The following is a 12245-nucleotide window of genomic DNA, read 5'->3' as shown; positions in this document are numbered from 1 at the left end:
AAAGGCCATTTTTTCGATAGTTTGTCCTAATAACATATTCAGTTCTTGAAGAAGTATCAAACATGTGTTTCTAATATTTTTTAAATTTTCTTTATAATGTGTGTTTTAAACTAAAAATTTATTGGGACTGTTTAGGACTCTCAATTTGTATGTATGATTTTTTAAATTACGCAATACTATAAATTTTTGTAAACAAAAAATTATAATTAATAAAAAAAAGTGTACTTTGGATTAAGATTTTTCATCAACATTGATTTCAAAAGATTTGCGACGTTATGATGTGCAACTTTGCAGAAGAAAGTGTATAGCTATGACTTGTCGTTTCAAATTAATTCAAGTTTCACTGTGGAAAAAGGCCACAATTTTATAATTTTGGCTAAGAATTGCTTTATATTATGATGTGGATGAGTTTCGAGCAATCTAATAACCAAATAAACTCCTGATATCAATTTTTTTCATACTTTTATTAGCCTTTTAATCACTAGAATTTAAAATAAAAATCTAGAAACTAGTCACGGTTTTTTTCTGCTGATTGAGGGATCGATAAAAGAATGAAAAAGTTCGATATCAGAAGTTTAGATTGTTCGAAACTCATCCACATCATAATAAGAAGCAATTCTTAGCAAAAGTTTGAAATTTGTTACTTTTCACTCAGAAAAACTTGGATCACTTTTTAACGACAAGTAATAGCTATACACTTTCTTCTGCAAAGTTGCACATCATAACGTTGCGCATCTTTGGAATTCATTGTTGATTGAAAATCTTAACAAAAAGTACCCTTTTTGTGAATTGTAATTTAAAAAATATTAGAGACACATGTTTGATACTTTTTCAAGGTCTGAACATGTTATTAGGACAAAATGTCGAAAAAATGGCCTTTTTACAAAAATCGAACCCGTGCGACCTCTAAACATCATTTTTCTGAGACGCTGCCTTACAAAAGTTTGTTTCTTACACCCTAAGCTATCATTTGAAGCTTGAGCCCCCAAAATCCCAGACATAGTACAATTTTGGGCCACCCTAATAGGTAACTTTCTACACGTCAGTATTTTCATTTGAAGATTATTATAAAAACTTGTCAAATTATTGAACAAATCCGACTTTTGTGCAGCTTTTGATCTGCCGAGCAATAACTTATGAATCGATTTTCTTCATATTTTGTGCAATGATTCTCCACTCATCTCTACACATTCGGTGAGAAAATGGTGTTGATCCGAAGCGCCCAGCTCGAATGGGAGCTATGTAAGGTTGTGGATCACCTGTGCTTCCATGGAAAGAAAAGGGTTAAGTTAAGGTTACCAGATTGCCCGGTTTTATCCGGGTTTGCCCAGATATTTAAAACAAAAATTGACATAAGCCCGGCCTGGCCCGGTTGCCCGAAATTCATTGAAAAAAGCCTGGATTTTGCCCGGATCTATTTACTTCATTTGTCAAAACAAACAAACAAAAACAAATTGTGTTGTAAAATTCTTTATTTATGCGTCCAAAACGAAATTTTTTGAGCATGTTTCTTAAAAATAATCATAAGATGTTTTTTTAAAGTCTAAAATGCGATTAAAAAACTTATGATGAATAAAAAATTTCCTCAAGTTTTTTTTATGATTTGTATTGAGTAATTCTTAGATTTTGACAAAATTTGCCCGGATTTTTGGTCGACATTTTGAGATCAAATGCTCGGATTTTGCCAGGTTTTTAGATAAAATAGCCCGGATTTGTCCGGCCCGGGTACGTGCTGAAAAAAAATTTGGCAACCTTAGGTTAAGTACTTCCTGTTTTTGGGAAGAAGGACTTCCTGTTTCTGGTTCAGTAAAATTTAAATTTCTTACTGCTGAGTTTTGAAATTTCAACAATTTGAACAATTTTCAAGTAATTTTCATAAAATTTAGTTCACAAACAAATACTGGCATATTGACATGATTCATCAGAACTCGAACAAATTTCAAGTGATTTTGATCAAATTTGTTACATATGCAAGTTTTAAGGTGATGGAATATTGAACATTGAAAAAATCTTTCCTGTTTTCAAAATAGGGGGTTCCCATATAAATTCAATCGAAAATGTGACAAACCTCGACCAACTTTTAGACTCTTTCATCATTCATTGTAGTGAAAGACCCCTCGAACAATCGAAAAGTAAGGGTTTTAGGAGTTTTGATATGATGAGATAATATATTAAATTGAAGACCTCTTCCACTTTTTGAAAAGGAATGCTCTATCATTGAGCTAAAATGATGGTTTATTATATCAACATAGGAACACCCCTGAAAATAAGGAGCTCAAATCCTATTTATTTTTCAGCATGCCGTTCAAATAAAAAAAATTCACAAATAAATAAAAATAGAACTAAGTTTCAAAAATTCCTGTTTTAGACCTCTAAAATACAAGTAAAGGCATTGAAGTTTACAATTTCGGTAAAAAACATTCTTACAATCATAAATTGAAGAATTTAACAGGTCGAAAATTGAAATCACGCAAAAAAAGTGATTCATTTCACAATTAGAATCAAAGATGATTTTTTTAATGATCATTTAAAAAAAAAGATCATACATTTATTTCCAAACCCGAATCCCTTCTTTTGTGAAAGTGCATGAAAAGTCATATACTGGCTTAAGAAGACAATCTCAAAATGGAGAGAACAAAGTCAATTTTTGAATTAAACACATTAATAAAGGCCATCAAGAGTAAACAAAAATATTCCTTATACCATTGATTTCTCAAATTCGAAAAACATGAAAAATCGAGGACCCTGGTAACATTAGACGCCTTTTCTCGATAAATTCTTTTGATCACTTGCAACCTCAAGACATTCATGCTGGAAAAAAGTCACTTCAAATTCGTAGTATTTTTGTATTATTTTAAAGTTTATCTAAAAAGAAAATTTGAAGTCTAAATAGTTTAAGCAAATTTGAATAATTTTTGGTAGGTTTAACGAAGCACACCAGGTTAGCTAGTTTGAAATAATTGTCGGTTTTAGTAGTTAGGTATGACAATTGAATGCAAAATATTTACATAACAAATAAACCATTAAAACAAGTACTTGATAACTTTCTATGACATATTTAAGACCAGTTACGTGGCAACTCATGTTTCATATTTCGGCACATTGAAATCCAGTTCAACTAACTTTCACTATTCCCCAGATTCGCATTTCGTCATATTTTTCTTCACAAACAGTTGAAGGGACCACCAAACCAAAACCAAAACCAAAAACAAAAGCACACAAAGTGCGAAAACAGACAACCTTCAACCAGCCAGCCATCAACTTAAAAACAACAACAGTGTGTGCGCCAGCGATAAGTCACATCGAATGAGGTGTAGGTAAATATGTAGGTAGGTACATGTATGTACGTTGTTTCAAGGAAATGTTCGTTCCGAAAAATAAAAATTCATTGCAGGGTTGGCTTTTAAACTCTTCCATAGAAGAAGTAAATCGAATACTAACCACTTATTTAAAACACGTTTTCTAGGGGTTTCTCCTTCTAATCACCGCAAAACATCAGCTAATCCAAACACAATCACCTAAACACACGTAGTTTGAGCACCCCCACCCCAACGACTGACAGCAATCGAATGTAACCCCAAATTTCACTGCCCAAAATTCGGGCGCAATTCTTAGCTTGGCAGCCACTAGACACTTGCTAGACGACACTCAACTCAATTCCGATAAGCAAAAACTTAAGCACCATACGCGAAATGTCTCTTAAAATATCCTTTCCGCCACAGAAAAAAAAACAGTAAATCCAATCAATCCAAGAGTCAAATGAAGCCCCCCCACAGATGGAAGGTGAAAACCGCGCGCGTGGCAGAAACTTGCTGCAACTTCACTTCCAAGTCCGACCGTCTCGTTGAAAGTCGAAAACGCAAATAAGCTTGCCACTGCCAGAGTAAGTTGGTTCTGTTGGGTTGGGGGACTGTTCACGACACGATACTCACTCACTTGTTCATTCATTCGCAGTTGCTCACTCAACTCACCACTACTTGGGGAAAATTAACTTCCATCTGGCTCCCATGTCTCGAAACACAATCAAATAATACACTGTTTGTTGGTAACCAGCAGGCGTGTCGATTTTCGTTAAATTTTCCGAATTTTAAAAAGTATACCCGAACGGAACCGAAAATGAATATGGGGGCCGAGTATCACCCCAATTTTAAGTTTCGAATAGTTATGGAAATTGAAAATAAACTATTAAAATTTACCTGGAATAACTATAAAAGCTTTCAGGACGACGGCAGCGATTAGGTGATAAACATCCTACACAAAATAGTTATGTGTACAAAAAAGCTGGGGTTAACGACACTATAATGAATGTATAATACATTTTTAAAGGATGTTTTTGAATCATGTATGTATGTATGGTTCCCCCATAGCAAGGTCCTGCCTATGACTGTGTGGCTTGGCCTTCGAATTTCTTCTAGGGCTTGCACGGTCCGATGATTCGGCGAAGGAAGGCATCCAACCCTCAGAAACCTACAATGGCCCGTGCCGCTTGCAATAGTCTCTTCAGATTAACCCCAGACGCATTCCTTATGAAATATTGATAATATATAATTATTTATACAATGAAACAACACATCTTACCTGTCGGCAACTTATGGGATTCGAACCCAAAAGTTTGCTTGCCGATATCGGGAATCGAACTCAGTACGCCTGGGTTAGCAGACTCGCGCCAGCCTATCCACTAGGCCACATCAGCGCTTTAAAGGATGTTTTTGAATCATGCTCATAAAAAATTTAAAAAAGGTGCATAAAACAAAACTTTTCAACCAATAAGTCGTCATTATGGTCGTGGAAAGGAAAAAAATCCTATTCTATCATTTTTTAATATATTATACTTATAAACTGGCCTTTTACCTATACCAAGTGTGCTATAACTTTAGTTTACCAAAGCCAATACATCAAAAAACCAAATGAACTTTTTAAATATATTGCTGAAGGAGGTTTTTAAACCTTGATTAATGATTGCAGAGTTGCAAGTTTTCTTATAATCATTTGAAATTGATAGTAACTGTAGTGAGTATCAATTCAGTAGCACAATAAATTTCGTTGTGACGCTCGCTTTCGACGTCAAACGAAATTAGCTGAGCATCACATCGAGAAAAAAAAATCACAAATCGGATTTGTTTTGATTAACCCATTAGTGAGTCTTCAGCTATTTTCCCAATTTTTTATCCTACTGTTTTCTCACGACATAATTTCTTATAGTTCAATTTAATTTCTGAATCCTTGGATTTTTTCAATGTGAACAATTGCTATTAACACTAAAGGGCGCCAAGTTAAACAAAAAGCGGCTTTCATTCTATACCAAAAAAATATCTATTTCAACTCCAAATGAGTTTCTGAATATTCAAAATAATCAAATTACTATTGAAATTTTGATAATTTACATTTTTTGATTAGCTGTGACGCCTAAGGACTTTAAATAATTTTCTGGAAAGCAAATGAAGTCATTGTGTTTTGATGAAGAGTTTTTAGCTTTGGAATTTAGATATTTAAGAATCTACGTTCATCATGGAAATGCAAACATTTTGCACCCACATTTTTAACAGATTTAAAAGTTCATTACTGTGGGCAACACAATTAGTGGTATGAATAAGGTTTAGCAATTGCTTCGGCAGCTTTTACTTAGCTCGAAATCAAGCAAAGCAAAAGCCCAAAGCATTTGCTTAGTTTGGTATGAATAAACATTTGCTTAGCGGATGTGTACTAAAGTCTTAGAACATAGCGTTTGCTTCGAAAAATAGAGCTATCCAACCAGCAGAATCTGAAGTTTTCTAAAGTTAAATGAAAAAAAGACGATCAGAAAATTTAAAAGTCCGGCTAAAATAGCCATGAAGTCGACGGTGCGGATGGTGGGTGTAAGAACGACCGAAAAGTTTTTGGTTATTGCGTGCTCGTATGTTGATGTTTAAAGAAAAATGAATACATATTCGAATATAGTCAAACGACAAATGGCCTAACTTTAACATTTATCATAGCTCTCCCACACGTATTCGGATCGGGATAATCCGATGTATAAAAAATAGGCAATAGGCGCGCATCTTAATTTATTTTTTTTTTTAAATCTTAGAATTATAAAAAAATCATATAAATATGGAAGTCTGAATTATGTTTTAAATTATTACAATTTTCTTCCAACTTCAAGCCGATTGGGACTTCTTCCACTCTAGCCGGAATTTTTAATTTAGAATATTTACTGATTGATTTGTTTAGTTTCATCTTAGACGAATCATTTCATACAACGACAGGAATATGAAAAAAAAGATGGATTATCACTCCGACTTTTCTTTATCCATGTTGAAAATGCCTTTTTGAATTGTATTGAAGTGTAATATTGCTAATTTAATAAATTCATGACATTGCTAAAGAATTTTTTATTGGAAAAGTCTGCTACCGAACATGCTTAGAAAATAAAGCTATTGCTAGAAGATTTGTCGAGCGATTACTTCAGATTTGGGCTTTATTCATACCAAATTAACTTGTTCTAAAAGTAAAAGCTCCTGACAGAGAAAACAGCTGTCAAAAAAAACTTTATTCATATCAACCGAAGCAATTGCTTTAAGCGACTGCTCGACTGCTCGATTTAGTTTAGCAAGAGCAATTGCTAGGTTTTTTTCATATCACCTAATTTTATAAATTGCATGTCTTCAATCTTCCGAGCACGATGTGAAACTTATCACACAAAAAAAAAACGTACTTATCCCAAGTTTGTTCAAACATGAGCCCAACAGAATTTTCGTTGTTGCTCCAGTAACATAAACGAAACATTGGCTGTGTTTTTTTTAAAAGTTGTGGTAAGTTCAGTTTCTTTTGAACTGGAACACTTGTTTAATTTTAACTTTTATTTTTCAAGAGATTGGGCAAATACTATTGTTTATTCCTTCGATCTGGCAACTCTGCCCTGACAAAAGTAGTTTTTTTCTGCTTGTGACTCTCAGGATGAGAAAACGTCAACACTAAGACAGTTATTGCTTGTGATGCTTACGATGATATTTATGAACATCACAGGGAAATTCAAAGAGCAAAAATCTCTCTCATAAAAATCTCAATCTCATGAGATTTTGCAACCTTGAATAAAACATTGCTTATGCCATCATTAGAAGTGCTTATTGCAGAATTTGGAAATCAAATCTCAATTCTAATCAAAAGTTAAACAAAATATGAGTTTCATAGTCTATAATTGTCTCCTGAGCCGATGTCCGCGAGTTCGAGCCCAAGAGTAAACATCGAACACAGTTGTACCGGATAAGTTTTTCAATAACAATCCGCCAACTGTAACGTTGATAAAGTCGAGAATGCCATAAAAATGGTAAAACGACTATAATCGAAACAAAAAAAAAAATAGTCTATAATTTACAGTTCTGCGGATAATTTAACAGCATACCAAAGTTTAAGATGTTAAAATATTATGAAATTTAAAGATTTGTAATGCAAAAATTTGTGGATATCAAATCAGTGGAAAAGATACAGTTATTTGTTCAACATAATTCTGTACTTCCCTCAAAATACATTTTTAAATGAGTTTCTCAGGAAGACAAATTTCATAGGTTTCTGGAGAATCAAGTTAGACTAAAAACAAAAGCTAATTTTAAGGATTTATGCAAAAACTTAGCTGAACAGTGAGCAAACAAGGTGTCAAATTCAAAAGTTTATATTATATTTTCTGAAGCTATGGAAGCTTTGTTATAAAACTTCTAGGTTTAGGGATACTGCGTTTAAAAAATTTTCCCTAGCTATTCTAGTTCCAGAGAAATGATGCTTGCATAAATAAATCAACAAGTTTTAGAGAATTTTATAAAAAAAAAATGTAATTTTAACTGACATCTCTGGAAAACATTTATGAGGCTTTTGGTATCAGAGAGAAGCTTAAATTTGTTGAAGAATGCGAATCGATATGATATGAAAATGATATAAAATTTTTTTAAATATCCTGGAAATTCTCATCATTTACTGGTCCGTGATAAATGAGCTAAAAGAAAACAACAGTAACTTTTTTTTAAGAAATCAAAACTACTTGCGGTCTTCGAAAAAGTTGATCATTGATCTAAAACATTCGAATTGAGTCATGCATGTTATAAAATTTTGCTCAAAAATTTGAAATGGATTTTCACCCTTTTTCAAAAGTTAACCTTATATTATCAAAAACTAGAGACGGCAGAAAAAAAAAACAAGTTGCGTATTTGGTATTTGGAGCGCCTTAACTTCAGCCTTTTGTCAACACGGAAAATGGGAATTTTCGCCTTGTTTTATCGAGCTAGAGAAAAAAAAATAAAAAATTCAATTATAATGCAATAATGTCATTATTTTGTTTGGCAAGGCATTATATAGAGACCGCGATGAAATCTTAGCCGAAAATGCCGAAGTTTGGCATGCTGTATCTCAGAAACCACTGTAATAAATTCTACAAATTTAGTGTCTTTGGATTACCTAAAGTGTAGTGTTTAATTTTGTAGAATATAGTTTCATTATTGATTTTTTAACAATCGAGTTATGCTTCCAAGTGGAGCACACTCGCGGCAACCAAGAAAACTAGAATTCTTGTATTTTATCTGCACTGTGTTAACATAAAACTGTGAAAATTTTTCGAGGATGGATCAAATGGATGGATCTCGCTTTTTGCTAGTTTGGAAATACACAAGAAACAAGTAAACCTTCAAGAGAATTTTTTTCAATCTCATCAAAAAATTACATTTTGCTACCTTGGATTTTTTTACACAAAAAACTGAACATTTCTGATGTTTAGAAAATAAAATATTTTTTATATGGCTCATGGATCGTCACTCATCACTCATACATTATGTTTCTGGTGCTTTGTTTGGCGGATGATACTACTAGCCGTATAATGCAACAACTAAAATAATCGATCTTAAATGGTAAGTGAAAAAAAAATTCGCCTCGACCAGGAATCGAACTCGAGTCATCTGATTACCTCTCCGGCACTATACCGAAAGGCTGTAGGATGTAAACCAGTCAAACTGTAGTTCTATATATCAGTTGGCTTCATTGAGTTGAATTCGCTTTTAAATTCTACGTCAGAAAATGCTCATCGTGCCCTGATTAATAGTGCTCTGTTTGCCCCGAGTCAACTAGTTGAAGTAAAAACGCGTTTCAAAATTGATTATAGTGAAAAATCAAAAAATTAATGATGGTGAAAACTGAGAAACTATGTGTACATTAGAGTGCCCCAAATGACCCGACTTTTGAAAAAGTTATGCGCTGCAGGCTAAAATTGATCCTTGGCCTAGTACAAGATCTCATGCCAAATTTGGGCGAGATCGGATCACGGGAAGAGGTCGCTCAACGAGCCTGAAGTTTGTATGGGATTTTGAGACATTTTGTTCGGGAGAAACATGAAAAACCAATTTTTCATCAATAACTTTGGTTTCCGTCTGCCGATTTCTTTCAAAAACGGGTTTTCTTAAAGCCTAAATATTTCATCCGAAGACTGCGTTTCGATAACAGTTAAGATAAAAAAGTTATTAGGCTTCAAAAATGGGCTAACTTTTTTAACGATGGTATTCAGCACTGTTAAGGAGGCGTCAATATGTTCGACCGCCTCGACTCATTAACAGTGATGAATACCATCCTTAAAAAAGTTAGCCCATTTTTGAAGCCTAATAACTTTCTTATCTTAACTCTAATTGAAATGCAGTCTTCGGATGAAATATTTTTCAAAATTTAGGCTTTAAGAAAAATCGTTTTTGAAAGAAATCGGCTGACGGAAACCAAAGTTATTGATGGAAAACTGTTTTTTTTATGTTTCTCCCGAACAAAATGTCTTAAAATCCCATACAAACTTCAGGCTCGTTGTGCGACCCCTTCCCGTGAACCGATCTGGCCCAAATTTGGCATGAGATCTTGTACTAGGACTAGGATCAATTTCAGCCTGCAGCGCATAACATTTCACAGGTTTTGAAATTCCCAAACAAATTTGGGGCAGTCCAGTGTACATATTACATCATGTTGCCATGAGTACATTATAGATCAAGATGATTGAACGATCAGCAAAGCTTATTTTCCGTTGCTCAAAAATTATAATGTTTTCATCACTTGAGAACTTAGTAGGTTTTTTTTTATATTTCTGTAAAGATGATAAGGAGATTTCTTTTTTTCTGAAAAATTAATACTATAGGAAGAACGAAACTAATCCTCATTAAAATTTATTTTAGAAAATACGTACTTTTGTAGAAAAAAGGAGTGCTCACTGTGCCCCGGATGCTCGTTATGCTCCCCTACTCAAAAATTGTAATTCGGAATTTTTATAAAGATTAAGACAACTAATGTTAATGAAAAAGTGAATTTTGAAAGCTCAGCTTAAAAAAATAGATCTAGACCGTCTGATGAATCATTTTCACTAACTTTTCGTTTGATGACAGAAAGTTTCCTATTTGTTGTTTTGAAGCTACAAAAAAAACAAAGTGCCGTACGTTGATTTTTGGATTTATTTTAAATTGTTTCATTGTCCTATGTTTAGCTCTTTAACCAAACACTATCACTGGAAAATTATAATAGAAGATTTTTTTTTAATTTTCAAGTTTGCACCAAACAGTTCTGAATTTTTGCTCCTGAACAGTTTTCCCGGTACGATTTTCAATTCACGGTTCTGTGCCCACCCTGAATGACGATTTAAAAATTTTATATTAAGAATACCAGGCAGGACAGAGTTAATTTTGATTATGTTCGCTAGTTTATTTGGAAAATTTTCAATAATTTTGATTTTGTTATTGTTGATTCATTTACACAAAAAAACCTTAAGCATAGGCCTTTTTATCAGGTCAAAAATTTCATAGAAAGTTCCCAATATACGATAAATTTCTCGATCATGTGCTAAAATTCCTGTTTTTTTTCTGGCTATACAATCAATTCCAAATTTTTCCCGGTTTGCTACCCAACCCTCTATAAACAACAACACGACATAAACAAAGGTTGTTTTTTATTCTGCCCACAGTCATATATGATTTTAACTGAAACAGTCAGTTTATCGAAGTAGACAGTTAAATAAAAATGTGTTTGATATATTACGTCTGCTCATAACACTATCAAATTTAAGTTTTTTTTAAAAACGATGTTACGTTGAAACTTTCATCACAGGTTCGGTAACCGCATTCATTCGATTCCGGGGAGAAAGTGTTTCCAATTCATAAGCTGTTGGATCCATTTTTGGTAGGCCCAACCGAGAAGCAGACGTGAGTGAAGCCAAACAAGACGACGACGGACGGATGGTTGACTGCTTGCTTTGGAAATCTTGGTTTGGGGGATGGGTTTTCCCGAATCTTTTGAACACCGGGCTGAGTTGAACTGATGATGATGATGATGATGACGATGATTGGGGCCTGACAAGCTTCGACTTGGCTGTGTGTTGGAAGACTTGTTTTGATGCAGCGCCCAAGTTTAGCCACAAAATGGTGGTGGTTGTGATTTGTTGTCTCCGCCATACCACAACGACGATATATGTACTTTAGTATACCTCTGCTGAGTGCATTTCATGAAAGTAACTACTGAGCGCAACGTCTACTGCTATTTACGGCACAAATATAAACGCACTCGCGTAAGGCCATCACGGTCAGCCATGTTGAACCATTAATGTTTGAAAAATAACCATAATGGCAGTTTTGTGGGTTAAGTCGTTTTATGAGTTTTCACTGAAAACTCATAAAATGAGATTTCAAGGAGAACTTGCATTATGGTTATTTTTCAAACATGCTCTCGCAGGCGAAAATGGTTGAAAAATAACCGTTTTCAAAAGAAAGGAGTTAGTTCAATATTTAAGAAATAAAACGAAAACTCATTTTAGCGCCAAATCTGCTTTTATCAATTTCACCAATTTATTAGTTTAATAAAGTATGCGAAACATGAAATGTATTATATTCAATTGATTCCGGTAATACTTGTTGAGATGCATTAACACAAAGCTTCAGTCAGAATGGTTTCCTTTGCCCCGCGGCTCGATCTGAAGTCTCTATTTAGGAAAGATGTTGACGAAAATGTAAATCGATGTTTTTACTCCAGAAATTCAAAATGATCAAAGCTCACTTCGCACTCGCACTTCCGTTGAAAATTTTCCGGAACAGCTCTCTCCAATACTACTAGCCTGTTCATGGAACAGATCCAGGTCTAATAAAAGCTGGCTTTATCTATCTGGAATTTAGAACGGTATTTCAATAAGACATCAAGAATTATAAACTGACGAATTACCTAATCTACACCTGGAACCTCATTTTTTAGCAAATGATCAAGATAAGATCCAT

The 12245-nt window shown here is 33.8% G+C and overlaps 1 protein-coding gene across 2 annotated transcripts in view; it reads right to left on the bottom strand.

The window, feature by feature from the left end:
• The window catches only part of LOC129751202 (ribosomal protein S6 kinase alpha-5), an 82214-nt gene that overhangs the window by 64440 nt on the left and 5529 nt on the right, over positions 1-12245 (bottom strand). Inside the window, exon 1 of one of the 2 annotated variants that reach the window (XM_055746568.1) lies at positions 3442-3854. The exons of the other annotated variant lie outside the window; for it this stretch is intronic. The gene's annotated coding sequence lies outside the window, so the exon portion shown is untranslated. Of the gene's footprint in view, positions 1-3441; positions 3855-12245 lie in introns of those variants that run through there. 2 annotated transcript variants of the gene reach the window in all.

Source organism: Uranotaenia lowii, chromosome 3 (genome assembly GCF_029784155.1).
Source record: "Uranotaenia lowii strain MFRU-FL chromosome 3, ASM2978415v1, whole genome shotgun sequence".
Taxonomy (NCBI): domain Eukaryota; kingdom Metazoa; phylum Arthropoda; class Insecta; order Diptera; family Culicidae; genus Uranotaenia; species Uranotaenia lowii.
This window is presented reverse-complemented; position numbering and strand designations above follow the sequence as displayed.